Raw genomic sequence first — 16380 nt, 5'->3', positions numbered from 1 at the left:
CTTGGCCAGAATTGAACCTGGGACCCCTCAGTCTGCAGGCTGATGCTGTATCCACTGAGCCAAGTCGGCTAGGGCCGGGAAAGGCATTTTGAGGATGCTTTTTTCAAAATATATTTTTATCTATTTCAGAGAGGGAGGGAGAGGAAGAGAGAGAAACATCAACAATGAGAGAGAACCATGGATCCGCTGCCTCCTGCACGCCCCCCTACTGGGGATCAAGCCCACAACCCAGGCATGTGCCCTGACTGGGAATTGAACCGTGACCTCCTGGTTCATAGGTTGACACTCAACCACTGAGCCACGCTGGCCAGCGAGAATGCTTTCATTAAAGGAATATGTGATTTGTAGAGCCCGGCCCTTGCGCACATTTTAAAGATGCAGAGCTGCAGGCGCTGTCCTGAATGGAAGCCTTAACAAGGGCGCGAAGCAGAGCGTCTGTGGGGTTTCGTGCTTTGCGGACGTGACTGTGGCTGAAGACGACTGTGTCTGACTCGGCACCAAGCACAACCGTCACTGGCTGGACAGTGAGCACGTGCACCAACCAGCTGGGAATCTCCCGCGGCGTCAGGACGCTTCGGGGGGCTCTGTGCACCTGTCCGTGTTCTGGCTCCCACCCACCCTTCCGTCCCCTCCCACCGCCCCCACTAGGTGCCAAGCACGCAGGCTGCACCCCAAATCCTACGGTCTCACTTGCTATTGCCAAGCACTCATTACGAGATCTGCGTATGCACATATACGTGTCCGTATAGTGATATAAAGTCCAATTTCCAGCACTGGCTTCTGAGAGAAGAACCATTCCTGACTTCAGTATATAAATACACGCAGCAGAATGAGGGAACCCTGTCACTGGGGACCCCCTCAAGGGTCATCTCTGATCAAGGGGGTGGACACAGGTTTAAAATGAAAGTCCCTTTGACATGATTTCTGTTTTATTTATCTGACCTTTCCTCTAAGCCCTGATCCTTGTGGTTCTTCTTACAAATTTAACTGCATTTTCAAGCTCTGTCCCATCATCAGATATTTTCTTTAACCAAAACACCCCAAAACTTAGTGGCTTAAGACAACAATCATTTTATTATTATTATTTAATCCTCACCTGAGGATATTGTTCCATTGATTTTTAGAGAGAGAGTGGAAGAAGGGAGGAGAGACAGAGAGAGAAACATTGATGTGAGAGAGACACGTTGATTGGTTGCCTCCGCATGCACCCCGGCCAGGGCCAGGAACCTGCAACCAAGGAACATGCCCTTGACCGGAATCGAACCCAGGACCCTTCAGCCTGCAGACCAACGCTCTATTCCTGAGCCAAACCAGCGAGGGCCACAATCATTTTATTATCTCACTAGAGGCCCGTTGCATGAAGAGATTCGCGCAATAGGCCTTCCTCCCCTGACTGCCGGCACCGATTTTCCTCCGGCACCCGGGACCCAGGCCTTTGGTCTGGCTGCAGCAGAGAAGCCATGCCTTTTCAGTCTTCAATCACTCTGGCTGGAGCCTTCAGTCTTCGCTCTGCGCCTGCACATGCAAATTAACTGCCATCTTTGTTGGGTTAATTTGCATAGATGCTCTGATTGGCTGGTGGGCGTAGCGGAGTGACACCAATTTGCATGTTTCTCTTTTATTAGTGTGGATGATTCTGTGAGTTGACGGGCTGGGCTGGGGGCTCTTCTGGCTAGGGCTGGAGTCACGTGAGCTTGGCTGGGCCATGACAGGAAGGTGGCTCGCACACACCTGATGCTGGCTTAGGCTGGGGGAGAGGACAGGGGTCCCTGCTGGCTTCTCACAGCAGGGGGTGGGGAGGTGGCCTGTTGAGAGGGTGTCCCAGAGAGATCCTTTGGGGAAAGAAGTAGAAGATGCCAGTTCTCCTTAAGACCTGCCCCAGCACCCCTCCTGGGTGTTCCATGGTCCACGCAGTTACACAGCTGCCCGATCCAACGGCCTGGAAATCAAACTCCCCTCCCAGATGGAAGAGGGACAGACCTGGGGTCACCTATAGGCCGCTGCAGGCTTCAAGGGGTTTTGAAACGTTCCCCGCCTTGGGCCCCCGCTCCTCTCTCTCCCCCTGAACTCCCCAGCCGAAGGCAAAATCCTTTCGAAAAGTCCTGGGGGCCGCAGGGTGGTGACGTCAGGTGGTGGCGTGGGGCCCGCACAGGCTTTGCCGCTTTGCACATATCTCCTCGCAGAGACGCCACTTCACGTCCCGGGCCACTGGGCGCCTCTGCAGCTCAACTTTAAAACTGAGGGGCGACAGGGTAGTGAAGACCTGGGGCTGGGTGTGGGGTAGGGGCTAAGGGGGGGGGGGGATGGGAGAGACCTGTAAAACTATCAACAATAAGTCATACATTTAAAATAAAATAAATAAAATAGACGCTGGATAAAGACCAGCATAAGCAGCAGAAACAAAGGCCTGAGCAGAGCTAGGCTAGGCCACGGGTGCTGGGCTTTCCTGGCCGCCGCAGTGCCAAGGGCACACCTGGGTCCCGGTGAGACAGAGGGGCTCCTGGGTGCTGCCTGGGCCCTGGGTGCTGCCTGGGTCCGGGTGCTGTCTGGGTCTGGGTGCAGTCTGGGTCCGGGGTGCAGTCTGGGTCCGGGGTGCTGTCTGGGTCCAGGGTGCTGTCTGTCTGGGTGCTGTCTGGGTCCTGGGTGCTGTCTAGGTCCGGGGTGCTGTCTGGGTCCTGGGTGCTGTCTGGGCCCTGGGTGCTCTCTGGGTCAGGGGTGCCATCTGGGTCCTGGGTGCCGTCTGGGTCCTGGGTGCCGCCTGGGTCCTGGGTGCTGTCTGGGTCTGGGTGCTGTCTGGGTCCTGGGTGCTGTCTGGGTCCGGGTGCTGTCTGGGCCCTGGGTGCTGTCTGTCTGGGTCTGGGGTACTGTGTGGGCCCTGGTTGCTGTCTGGGTCTGGGATGCTGTCTGGACCCGGGATGCGGTCTGGGTCCGGGTGCTGTCTGGGTCTGGGGTGCTGTCTGGGTCTGGGTGCTGTCTGGGTCCTGGGTGCTGTCTGGGTTCGGGGTGCTGTCTGGGTCCGGGTGCTGTCTGGGCCCAGGGTGCTGTCTGTCTGGGTCTGGGGTACTGTGTGGGCCCTGGTTGCTGTCTGGGTCTGGGATGCTGTCTGGACCCGGGATGCGGTCTGGGTCCGGGTGCTGTCTGGGTCCGGGGTGCTGTCTGGGTCTGGGTGCTGTCTGGGTCCTGGTTGCTGTCTGGACCCGGGGTGCGGTCTGGGTCCGGGTGCCGCCTGGGTCCTGGGTGCTGTCTGGGTCCGGGGTGCTGTCTGAGCCCGGGGTGCTGCCTGGGTCAGGGGTGCTGTCTGGGTCCGGGTGCTGTCTGGGCCCTGGGTGCTGTCTGTCTGGGTTCAGGTGCTGTCTGTCTGGGTCTGGGGTACTGTGTGGGCCCTGGTTGCTGTCTGGGTCCGGGATGCTGTCTGGACCCGGGTGCGGTCTGGGTCCGGGTGCTGTCTGTCTGGGTCCGGGGTGCTGTCTGGGCTGTAGGTGCAGGAGGCACTCTCCCGCTGCCCGCGAGCTGCAGATCCCAGCTTACCCGGGCGCTGCCCACCTGCCGACCGGGGCTGCGCGCTGCCCGGGCTCCCGCCGGCGACCCAAGAGGCTGGGGACCACGTGTTCCCGCCCGTCCCGCCGCTCTGACCGCGGGAGTCCCGGCTCTCGGGGCGGGCGGCGGGGAAAAGAGGGGGGGCTTTGCTCATTTGGGGAAGCCGGGCAACACCAGCGCCGGGGCACGTCGGCCTCCTCCTCTCCGCCCCAACACCTGGCCGAGCGACCCCGCCGTCGCCTCCCGAGCCCCGCCCCTCCCCTGCCCGCGCGCCCCCGCCGCGCTCCCAGCGGGGGCTTCAGGCGGCGCGGACTCAGCATCGGAGCACCTTCAGCCGCGCGGGACTCGGGACTCCCGGGCTGCGGGGCGGGGCCTCGCGAGGCGGGCCTGGGGGCGGGGCCTCCACGGAAGGCGGGGCCTCCAGCGAGGGCGGTGCGAAACATAGCGAGGCGGGCATGGGGGCGGGGCCTCGAGAGAGGGCGTGGCCTCCAGCGAGGGCGGTGCGAAACATCGCGAGGCGGGCCTGGGGACGGGGCCTCGGCGTCCCGAGAAGGGCGGGCCGGGTATCGCGAGGAGGGCTAAGGGGGCGGGACCTCGAGGGGGCGTGGCCTCGGCGCCCGGAGGCGGTGGCGGCTGCTGAGGAGAAAGGAGAGGAGCGAGCGGCCGGCCGCGGGGAGGCGGTGAGTCACCTGACCGCTGCCCGCCCGCCGTCTGTCCGTCCGGCCGGCCCTCTCGCTGCCGTCAGTCGGGCCGCGCCGTGTCTCGGCTCCGGTGAGTGGCTTGGTCGCCCCACGCTCTTCCCCGGAGGGTTCCGGCGTCCGCGGTGCGGGCTGCGGGCCTGTGCGGGCGGCTGCCTGCGGGGCGGGGCGGGGGCGGCGGCGGCCCGGTTCCTGGAAGTGGCCGCGTCCGCCGGAAGGAGGACCCGCCGGCCCTGTGGACAAGCCGTGCCGTCCTGCCTCGGGCGGGTGGGGGTACGTGCCGGGCCGCGGTCCGGGGGCCTCTGCCCAGCCCGCCCGCCGGTCCCTGGTCCCGCCCCAGCCCGCCCGGCTCCGCGCGGTCCTCCTGCCCCTCCGGCACCGCCGACCCCGGGGCACGCGCGGGTCTCCGGGAGGGCTCGGCCGGGCGGTGCGGCGGCGGGGGGCGCGGGCCGCGGGGAGGGGAGCGCGGGCCGAGGGGCGGCGGGGACGCGGACGGGCGCGGGGCTGGGACGGGCTGCGTCAGGGACGCCGGCCCGGCAGAGGGGCCGGTGCCGCGCCGACCCGGGGGCGCCTTCCGTCCGGGCCCTCGGGCGGAGCGAGCGCTGGGGCTGAGCCTGAGCGGGGCCGCGGGGACTGAGCCGGGGACGCGGGGACGGCCGCGCTGGTGCTGCTCGCGCCCCGGCGGAGTCCGGGGCCGCCGGGCGCGGGGCCGGAGGGGAACCAGGTGGGCCGGGTCCTGGCACAGCCGGGCCGCTGAGTCATGGGTCCCAGCCCGGAGGGAACGGGGAGCAGCTGCTGCGGGCGCTCGTCACGTGCCGCCCCTCGGAGGGGTGCCGGCTGCCGGACCGGGCCGGGGTGCCAGGCGGGTCAGCGGGCGAAGCGGTGCAGCCACAGCAGCCCCGGCCCCGGCCCCAGGCGTCCCGCCGAGGGCCCGTGGGCAGCGGGGCCACCGACAGCCGTGCGGCACCGCCTGGTCTCCGCGCAGGGACCTAGTTGTTTCCCTTTTGTGGTTTTGTTGTGCGGCTTCTGCGCTTCAAACAGCGAACTTGTGTTCTTCCTAAAGGTTCCTTGATGAGCAGGACTTCCTCCTGGTGTGCGGGGCGGCGGGCCCTTACCCGCGCCTTCTCTCAGCCGCGCGGGCGTCTTCGCAGGCGACCAGGTTTAGGAACTGGAACGCGGAGGCCCCCGGCCCCCGGCCCCCGGCCCCCGGCCCCCGGCCCCCGGCCCCCGCCCCGGCCCCCGGCCCCCGGCCCCCGGCCCCCGCCCCGGGCCCGGCCTCGGCCCCGGCCGACCAGGTTTAGGAACTGGAACGCGGAGGCCCCCGGCCCCCGGGCCCGGCCTCGGCCCCGGCCGACCAGGTTGAGGAACTGGAACGAGGAGGGATCCGGCCCTGACCTGGTCCAGAGCGTGACTAAGCCTTTGGTGACGGTTCACTGAACACGTTTGTATTTGAGACAACGACAGCCCTTGACTTGTTGTTCCAGGTTTGGGACTAGAGGAGATTAGAAATCATGATCTTTTGTTTTTGGTGTCCAAGGTGAGGTGCAGAATGATTCATTTGGAAGAAAATGGGAAAACTTTGACATTAAAATTATACTTTTCTGTAGGATAAGAAAGACATTAACTTCAGGGTACGGATGAACAGAAGCACATGCATAGAGTGTGGGTGCTCGGCCCGCTTTTTCCTTTGGGGACACGGAGGGTTTACTGTGAACCAAAACATTCACCAACTGGAGGACTTTCTTTAAAAACACCACACACCTGACTTCCTGACTCTCAAAATGTTCCTCATATTCATTTAATTTTTATTTCCAATGCAGTTCTGTTCTTTTTATATTTTAAAGATTAGAAGCTTGAGTGTAAGTTTCTTACTGCATTGTTGACATGGGGGAAAGGAAATAAAAAAAGACAGATCTGCCCGTTACATTGGATACCACGAGGCTTGAATTGGAGACAAGCCAGGGTGGTTTCATGTGTGTGACCTGAAGTGTGGTCACATGTGAAAGGATCCAGTGGGATCACCTGAAGATAATCTATGCTTTGGAGTGCGATTTAGATAAAAATTTAAAAAGATGACTCTGCACCGGTGACGCCTTGTAAATCTGCGTTCGTGGGGCCACGTGCGCACTCCTTTAACGGGGTTAATGAGACCACATATTCAGCAGGTCGCTTGGCAAGTGGCATTTCCCTCCTTAGGAAAAGGGCTTGACTCAGAAAATGGACCTGGCCGGCATGCTGGGGCGAAGAGTACTTACCACTCGACTGACGCTCTGTGAAGGGAGAGCTGCTTCAGCTCTCAAACTTGCCTTTCCTGAGGGTCCTACTAAGTGGAGGGTGTATTTTATGTGGTGGAATTGATGATTTATGAAATTATTTTGATTAAAAACATATGCCACATAAAGTAATCTACTGGGGCCCAAGGTACGGTAATTTGAGCACTATTTGCCAAATCCACGACCTTTGGAGAGTAAATATTTCGGGACTGCAGATAAAATATAGACTTTCACCTGCATGAAACCTGGGCTTGGGGCCTTCTCAGTGCTTAGCATTAACAGAACTGGTCGGGCTTGCCTGTACCCTGGGCAGAAATGCAGGAAGCTCAGGGGTTAAGAGTGGTTCTGGAGCCAGTCTGCCAGAGGTCTGCTACCGGCTTTGGAGCCTTGGGAAGTTACTGCATTTAGTTGTGCCTCCATTTCCCATCTGTCAAATGGGGATGATGGTAATGCAATCTATAGCACAGATAGTTTGCAAATTAAATGCGTGAACATGTGTGAAGTGGTTGAGTATGCATACATGTTAGGTGTTGTTATCTGTCTTCAAAATCAGGGAAGTGCCTGGTTGCACAGCCAGGCTTGGCAGCCTCCTCGTGCAAGTTACAGCCACAGATGAGGAGGGAGGTGGAGGCGAGCACGTGGGTGAGCCCCAGTCTCTGCTGCTGGAGAACCAGCTCCTGGGAGCGTGCTGGTAGGTCAGACCCCCACTGCCCAGGGCCCAGGAGTCCAGCAGCCGCGTGAGGTGCTCCAGGCAGCTCTGGCCAGCGACTTGGAATTGGCTGTTGAGGAAATAGAGGCACTTTGATCTGCATCTGGTCTGTTCTCCACGTTGAGGTTAAGGACGTTGTGGTTGGCAGATTCAGTAGCCTGTCCACTCCCTCCCGCTCAGTCGCATAGGACAGAACTCATTTCTTGATACTCTTTCCTGGGCAGTTTGTTGGGAACATTTGGAATGTAAGTTTACCTGCCAGTTACTTCTAAGTGTTCTATGTTCTTTTGGTGACATGCCTATGCTGATATAGAATTATCCATGCCACACACTGGTCGGTTTAGATAGGGCTTCCTGGACCTGTTCGTCACTGAGAAAGGTTGGGGAGATGTTTTCTGGTTGATCTCCTGTGGAGTGTTGGGGTGCCTTGGCTGGGTTTGTTCAGAAAACTGTTGGTTTCTGTGCTGGTTGTACAATATGGATTCATTTTAGTTCTGTGGTTTTGAAACTTGGGCATTTTTAAAAGTGAGACCATTATTTGTTGTATCTATTAAGCTGTGTTAAATGGTTACCGAGTTGAAACTCTTAATCATTTAGAATTCTGCTTTCTGTTTTCATCATTGGTGTAAATATTGAGGAAGCAGCTGGACTTAAATCATTCTTTTGGTTCATCTCCTGAGATAGAAAGAAAATTTGCCGCCCTGACCGGTTTGGCTCAGTGGATAGAGCGTCGGCCTTCGGACTCAAGGGTCCCGGGTTCGATTCCGGTCGGGGGCGTGTGCCTTGGTTGTGGGCACGTCCCCAGTGGGGAGTGTGCAGGGGGCAGCTGGTCGATGTTTCTCTCTCATCGATGTTTCTGGCTCTCTGTCCCTCTCCCTTCCTCTCTGTGAAGGATCAATAAAATATATTTAAAAAAAAAAAATTTGCCTTGTGGCTTTTTTTTTCTTTACCTATAATTGATCTGGAATTGAATTGAACCAAATATCATTTGGATTGTCTAGGTGTTAAACCTCTGATGCATGTAATAGTTTTTCTTTACTATTATTATTCCTCTAGAACTGGCCCTTGTTTTGTACAAAATCAGGGATAGTTTAGAGAACATGAATCCTCCTATATAATAAAAGGGCAATATGCAAATTGACCGAACGGTGGAATGACTGGTCGCTATGAGGTGCACTGACCACCAGGGGGCAGGCGCTCAATGCAGGAGCTGCCCCCTGGTGGCCTGTGTGCTCCCACAGGGGGAGTGCCGCTCAGCCAGAAGCTAGGTTGATGGCTGGTGAGCGCTGTGGTGGTGGCGGGAGCCTCTCCCGCCTCTGTGTTAGCACTAAGGATGTCCTACTGCCGGCTTAGGCAGGGAGGGGCCGAAGCTGTCGTCGGACATTCCCCAAGGGCTTCCGAACTGCTGCGAGAGGGCGCAGGCGGGGCTGAGGTACCCCCTTCGCCCAGTGCACGAATGTTGTGCACCGGGCCTCTAGTAGGATAATAAAAGTTGCCCCTAAGTAAACAAAAGGAGCAAAGACCTCGTGCTGCCAGCACTTTGTTGCTGACTGGGTAGGATGGCAGTGGGCGTGCGGCAGAGTTGGGGGGCTGCTGGCTCCTCTCTGAGGTCTGGCCAGTTTACAAAGTGTTACCTGACTGCAGCGGAAGCTGTGCAAATCATGTTCCCTTAAAGCATAACTTTACATCATTTTCTTAATTTCCTTGAAAACTCATTATTCAAAAGAATATTTTTGTAATAAAATTATTCCCAGCTTCTATCTGGTAAAGTTATTTTCACTTTTTTGTTTGTCATTTCTTAGATTGGATCAGTTATAGTGGACAGTTTTACTTCCCTATCCCCCATTACAGTGGAATTACACTAAAAAGTGTTTCATATAGGGGTAATTTCTTCAATATCCACCTCCAAGGTTATAGACTGACTAGTTTAGTAAGGGAAATGCCTTGCTCCCCTCTCCTTTTTCGCATGGATTCTTCTTTTCACTGACTTGTCTTCATCCTCTCGGGTCCCAGCATAGATGTTTTGGCTTAAGGAGGTGAACTTAGGAAGGGGGGACCCCTGGTGTCCTCATGTCCTTATGCCGTGCTCCTCCTCTGAAATGGGCCACCTGCTCTGAGAGCCAGGAAAAGTAGCGAAGGAATTCTCCAAATCATCCATCTCCATGGAGAATTTGTTAGAAAGTGTAGCTTTAAACGATCTATTACTCTTTCAATACATTTGTTAGGTTGTAGCTTTTGATTGTCATTCTGTAGTAAGTCTTTTTTTGGTAAGATCGTAATTTCATTAGTGTGTATTTTGCACTTAAGTGTATTTTAAAAATGCCAAGTGCCTATCAAATCTTGGCCTAGCACACTTCTCATTCTCAAGATACCTAACGTCTACTTATTTACTCGGTGTTTCTGAGAAGTGTTCCAAGAATGGCTCAGGGCTCTCCTCAAGACAGAATTTTTCACTTAAATTAGAAAGAGAGGTAAAAAAAAGCCAATGGCCCTTTTAATCACCTTTCCCCAATTAGTAAAGACTTGAAGTAGAAAAGCATTTTTCCCGGATGACGAGGGTTGCAAACCTTCATTCCCGCCTGTCACCCGGAGAACCCAAAGTAAATGCCAGTTAGGGATGAGCTGTAGTTACTGTCGTTTTGCCTGCTTAATTGGCTCTTGGAGGTAAAGGACTGTCACAGATACTGTTAAAACTCCAGATATAGTTCTTTTTGTTTTGAAAAGGTGTTTTGTCCCTGAGGGCATGCCTGTTGCCATTGGCCTAGCTGCTTGTCTGTTTCTGACATCAGGAGCCTGGACCACCTCCTCTGTGGGGCAGGCCGGACACCAGCCCCTCCCTGCCGTTGCCCCACAGACCTCAATGTGGGAGTCCCTCCCCCCTGCTGAGGGGACTTGGAGCAGCTCCCTAATCCTGGAAAGTAAAGAAGAATCATCTTTAAAGTGAAGGCACTTCAGTCTCCTCTTTGTGCCACTGCCCGCCTCAGCCTCGCACACAAGCACGTCCAGCTGTGGTGTGTGTGATAGTGGGGTTGCTAACTTTGTTTCAACGTTGGTGATGTGCTTACATGCTTGCTGTCCGGTTTACATTTGCTATATGGATTGCCAGTATCTGCTTTAGGAAGCATATGTGCCAGGAACTTTGGCAGATACTGGCAGTCCTGGACTTTTGGAAAGTCCTAGTCCAGTAGACAAGCAAGCCCATAGGTAGCCTGTGTTGCGCAAGGGCAGCCTGTGAAGTGTGCCTTGGAACCTCAGGAGGTGGGAAACCTAGTTTTTGGGAAACCAGGAAAGCAGTAGGAATGTCAGTGATGAATGAATAGGTTCGTGAGGAAACAGCTTGTTTTGACAACTCTTTTGAGAAGTTTAGCAATGAAGAAAAATAGAGAGATGGATGTTAGTAGGGGGAGGTTGGGTCAGAATGGTTGTGTGTCGGTGTATGTATTTAAAAATAAGGTCAGTGGGAAGAGGTTGAAGATATAGATTTGTCTTTCTTTGTCTTGTGATTGCAAGATGTCGGCCCCAAGTTCAGGTGTCAGCAATAACTATGACTAAGCTTCTTGGAAGAAAACTCTTTTTCCTGGGCTGTCCTGTCTTTTTATCCGTGTGAAACCTATATATGCCAGAAGCCTCGTAGCAGATGCATCCTGGCCCTTCCTTTCGGAGGTTCCTGGGCCAACACTGCACATCAGCCAGGAGCCGAGTCCCAGGGGCCAGGCACCACTGGGACTGCCTGGAATGGATTGCGATTTGAGCTGGGACAGGAGCCTTCCCCAGAAACTCATGCCTCAGGTGGAGAGTGGGTTTGTGAGCACAGTCAGGGCGGGGCTAGGACGAGGGTGAGCAGTGCTGGGCCAGTGGGTTTTCCCTGCCTGCTGCTGGCCCACCGCTGCCCACACACACGCTGCCCAGTGCAGAGGAGGTGTGCTTGCCTTTAGATTAGGAACTTTAGGTGATTTTTCTCCCTTCTACCTGATCACATTTTCTATAATGACCAAGTAATACTTTTACAATCACATCAATCAAATGTTTTATTTAAAAACTAGAGGCCTGGTGCACAAAATTCATGCGTGTGCGTGTGTGTGTGTGTGTGTGTGTCCCCCTCAGCCCAGCCTGCACCCTCTCCAATCTGGGACCCTTTGAGGGATGTCCGACTGCCTGTTTAGGCCTGATCCCACCGGGGGCAGTCAGACATCCCTCTCACAATCTGGGACTGCTGGCTCCAACCACTTTCCTGCCTGATTGCCCCTAACCGCTTCTGCCTGCCAGCCTGATCGCCCCTAACCACTCCCATGCCAGCCTGATCAATGCCTAACTGCTCCCCTGCTGGCCCGATTGCCCCTTACTGCCCTCCCTTGTAGGCCTGGTCCCTCCCAACTGCCTTCCCCTGCTGGCCATCTTGTGTCCACATGGGGGCGGCTATCTTGTGTGTTGGAGTGATGGTCTATTTGCATTTCACCTCTTTATTACATAGGATTGTTTAAAAATTAAAAATGCTCTTTCTATCCAAGCAATTACATATGGAAAGAATATAATTCTTTCAGTACTCTAAGCCATCCTAAAGTTCTTTGCCTTCTCTGAATGCTTCCAGGGTAAGGAGAATAGATGCTGTCTTGCCACCTCTCATTGTGTGTATACCAGGTGAACCGCGTGCTCTTAACCTGTGAGCATGCCCCCTGCGATGGCTGTGGCTCTCACCTGAATAGAGTGCTGGGTTCATTGACTGGATGGGGAGGATTCTGTGGAACACAAGTCATAGAAAAGACTTGTAATATGGCCAAAATATTTTTTGTCTCAAGTAAAAAGACAGTATTTATCTATTCAGTTGTTCCTCAAATAATGTCTGAACCAAGGAATATTTCACCTTTTCCTTTTAACAGACCTCGCATTATTATTTGACTAAATCTTGGGATGATTATATTTTGGAAAGTAGCCATTGAGAGCTTAGCTGGAAAGTCTACGTTTTGGAGATGGCAGTTTGACTCCCAAGTTACCATAAATAAAGGAACTGGACTTTAGCATTTTAGGTTTAGCTGCGGATGTTGAGATACTGTAGCTCTGTGGTACTGTCATGGACTTCTGGGTTAGGTTTTTTAAAACAATACTTCTACCTAAATAAAAACATTTCAATTCTGTTATTCATGCAGTGTTCTAATTGCTTACTGTAACTGCTGCCTTATTTAATTAAAATGTTATTTAATTTTTTTTTTTTTTTGAGTGGCTGAAACAGTAGGAATTTATTGTCTGTGTAAATTCGGGAGGTCAGAGGTACCAAATCAAGGTCTTGGTAGGATTGGTTCCTTTGGAGGGCTGTGGGGGTGACTCTGTTCCACACCTCTTCCCTAGCTTTATGTGAACTTTTTTTACTCTTCATCCTTTTTTTGTGACTCAAATTTATTATGAATTGGAGTGAGGTGTGTGTAAGGAATGGTTGGGCATTTGAAGGGTGTTTTTCAGTTACTTTGCATATGTGTCAGATTCTGTTCTAGGGCTTCCACTTTCTCTGGGCAATCAGAAATAAATAATTTGGATTATGGTTATAATTTTTACAGTTTGAAAACAAAAGGATATATGAAGAATCTTTAATATTTTAATTTAAATGTAGGGCATGGACACTAATGCTCTGGATTGAAAGTAACTTTTAGTGAAATATCGAGCATACTTTCCTCGAATTTTCCCTATGTAGATGGGTATAACTATAGAATTTGATATAAGTTCAGCATAGTACAGTGTCAGGTTCCTCTTAACACTATGTGAGATTGTTTATGTAACCCAAGAAGTGTTAATAACAAATTAGTTAACCAGATATTGAGTAATAAGGGGAAATTTGGTATTTCTTAAATGCCATTTTAATCTGCTTAACAGAAATGAGGATACTTGAGGCATTTCCATCTTATTCCTTGTTCTTCTACCTCTCTTTACTTTTATCTCCCCCCCCCTCCCCCCCAACAACACACACAACACAGAGATTATGGAACATACTTGAAATGTAATATGTGGACCGGGGCCAGGAGACCTTTTCAACCTTGAAGTTACTGACCCTTCAAGGCTTCACTTTCTTCATCTGTAACAAGTGGGGAAGTGGGTCAGACTGGTTGAATGTGCTCTTTTTTACTAGAAAATCTTTAGCCTTGTGAAATTGGAATTTATCTTGAGCAGAATTGTGGAGCTTTAAAGTTTTCTTTTTACCTTGTTGAGATCTTTAAATTGTTATTTTAAAACTAGAGGCCCAGTGCACAAAATTCGTGCACTGCGGCGGGGGGGGGGGCGGCGGGGGGGGGTCCCCTCAGCCTGGCTTGCACCCTCTCGCAGTCCGGGAGCCCTTGGGGGATGTCTGACTGGCAGTTGGACATCCTTCGTGCTGCCATGGGGGAGGGCGAGGCTCCCTCCACCGCCGCTGTGCTCGCCAGCTGTGAGCCCAACTTCTGGCTGAGCGGTGCTCACCCTGTGGGAGTGCACTGACCACCAGAGGGCAGCTCCTGCATTGAGCGTCTTCCCCCTGGTGGTCTGTGCACCTCATAGCGACCGGTCGTTTGGCCATTTGGTCGATTTGCATATTAGCTTTTTATAATATAAGAAGTTTAGGAAGCTCTGCATTTTGTAACAATTCTTGGGTTTATAGAGCCTTTTAAAATGCAATTTTCTTTTTTTAAAAAATAAAGTTTTTATTAATTTTAGAGACAAGAAGGGAGAGGGGAAGAGGCGGGGAGAGAAACATTGATGTGAGAGAGGAACAATGATTGGCTCTCTTTCACATGCACCCTGATCAGGAATCAAACCTGCCACCTTTTGGTGCATGGAACGACACTCAACCAACTGAGCCACACCAGCCAGAGCATAAAATGAAGTTTTATTTTCATCACTTGCTTAATAATGGCAGTAGTAGTGATAAAATGTTGATCTTGTGCCAAGCTTGTGCTATGAAATGTGCCAAACCGTCCAATCCTCAGAGTAAGTGGTGGTGCTTTCTTAGGGGACCTGAGTGTGGAGTCAGTGTTTTACGGAAGGTCGCAGTTGGACATTCCGGCAAAGCCTTAGTTGTATCCACATACTCCTGCTCGTTCCCACGCTGTCCTGTTGATAGTGCTAACACGACCTAAACTTGGTTTTCTCTTGCATTTCATAACTCTTTGTATTTGTCTAGCACTTTATTGTCTTCAAAGGACTTTGTGAGATGAGGGTGGGCGCTACCTACTTATTCATGGTGCGCACCTGCCCTTGTTCCTAGGGCTACACCTGACTCGATGGTCTGTCTCCTTCTTTTCCTTTAACAGGGTTCTCTTTTTCCAAGTCAGATCACCATCCTATTTTAGCTTGCTGTACAATTTAATTTTCTTTTGTGATTACTGTGAAGATACCAGTGGAGGCTGCTGTATTTTAGAGGCACCCATGATTTTTCTACCTAGTGACAAGCCAGTATCTACTGATAATGGGAGGAAATAGTAATTCACTTGAGAGTATTCAGAACAATAAAAATAAATGTGAACTGCATTTTTAATGAAGGCACCTTTTTTGTTTATAGTTACTGCTTATTTTTAACATTTTTCTGATTACAAAGTAATGGGTGTTTATGGTTAAGCATTTAAATGCAGAAATAAACAAAAATTGCCTAGGTGTAACCATTGTTACTATTTTGGTATGTATCTTGACTAAAGGTGGAGGAACCAAGGTTTATGGATATGTTAACTCTGAGGTGACTTTGAGATATACAAGTAGTAATGGGAGTGCAATTGGTTACGTGAAATCCTGGTTGGACCAAATGTAGATGAGAGGGTACTGCAGCCCAGGAGTGAGCATGTTCCTGCGGGTCTGGGTGAGTTCACCCAGGGAGTGTGTGCAAAGGGGAGGAGAGCCCTGGCAGATGGCTTGCTTGGTTGGAGCGTGGTCCTGTGCACCGAGAGGTGGCGGGTTCGATTCCCTGTCAGGGCACATGCCTAGGTTGCAGGTTTAATTACGGTCAGGGTGTGTACAGGAGGCAACCAATCGATGTTTCTCTTTCACATGATGTTTCTCTGTCTCACTCTCTTTCTTAAATCAATACACATACTCTTCAGGTGAGGATTAAAAAAAAAAGAGAGAGAAATTTAAGGATTAAGCCCTGGGCTCTCCAGCATTTCGAGGTTTGGGGGAGGAGGAGGATCCACCAAAGAAAGTTGGTAGGTGGTGCCAATACGATGGCATGTTGGGACTGTGGTACCCTGGAAGCCAAGTGAAGGAAGGATGCGGGAGGGGATGACTCATCTGGACTCCTGCTGGATGCTGGGAGAGAAACTGGTGTTTTGCCATTGGTGGAGGGGAGGCCATCGAGCCTCAGAGTGGTTTTCCTGGCGTGGAGGGAAAAGCCTGATGTTGTGGGCTCATGATGTCAGGAAGACGGAAGTGGGGATGCGGTGAATATAAACGGCTCTTTTTGGGAATTCACCAAAGGGAACAGAGATTTTATTGCAGGTAGCAGGGTCTCGGAAAGGTCAAGACATTTTATTCTAAGAGAAAAGTCATTTCAAAAAGAAAAAGAGAAGAGTCATTGCAGTATGTTTTGTATGAAAATGGGAATGCTGTTGATTCATTTTCTTTTCGTCTTGTCTTGGTGAGACTGTGCTGAAGTTTGTCCATTTTATTGGTCTTCTCAGAGAATTAGCTCGTGGTGTAATGAACAGTTCCACCAAAAGCAGACACACAGTTGCACTGTGTGAGGGGCTCTGTTGGTGAGTGCAGAGGTTCCCTCAGGTTGGGGGAGGTGGGCCCCGGGCATCACAGCTCCTCCCTCACAGGACACCCACACCTGCTGTCAACATAAATATTAAACAGCGTGTGTGACACTGTCCCAAACAAGAGCCCTTACTCTATTTTTTCTACCTCCTCCATCGCTTAGTTTCTATGTCAGACCTAAGATTTTAGTTAAAGGTTGATGTTTTTTTCCACTTGTCAAATTCCTTTTCAGTTTGTAGAATCTTTAAAAAGTTGCATTAAGACTCGAACCAAGTTATCAACAATTTAGACTTAACTCAGTTTTACTTTTTTGGGTTTGCTATCTAGTTAAACATCTTTTTTAGTTTGGGTTTTTAGTCAAAGTAATACATGTTGTTTTTTAAAAATACAGAGATTTCTCCTACAGCAGCCTCATCTGTTGCACCCCATCCCACCTCTAATTCTGCTTCATGGTTAA

The 16380-nt window shown here is 52.0% G+C and overlaps 1 protein-coding gene across 9 annotated transcripts in view; it reads left to right on the top strand.

Moving 5' to 3' along the window:
- The first annotated feature begins 4136 nt into the window (after positions 1–4136).
- BACH1 (BTB domain and CNC homolog 1) overlaps positions 4137–16380 on the top strand; it is a 35737-nt gene continuing 23493 nt past the window's right edge. For 6 of the 9 annotated variants that reach the window (XR_004973859.1, XR_004973858.1, XM_036347808.1 and 3 more), the window contains exon 1: positions 4138–4308. The gene's annotated coding sequence lies outside the window, so the exon portion shown is untranslated. Of the gene's footprint in view, positions 4309–16380 lie in introns of all 9 variants that reach the window. The other 3 variants (XM_036347809.1, XM_036347810.1, XM_036347802.1) reach the window with 2 other exon arrangements.

This window comes from Myotis myotis, unplaced genomic scaffold (assembly GCF_014108235.1).
Source record: "Myotis myotis isolate mMyoMyo1 unplaced genomic scaffold, mMyoMyo1.p scaffold_m19_p_2, whole genome shotgun sequence".
NCBI lineage: Eukaryota > Metazoa > Chordata > Mammalia > Chiroptera > Vespertilionidae > Myotis > Myotis myotis.
The sequence above is the reverse complement of the archived record's forward strand: the minus strand, read 5'-3'. Positions and strand labels throughout refer to the sequence as shown.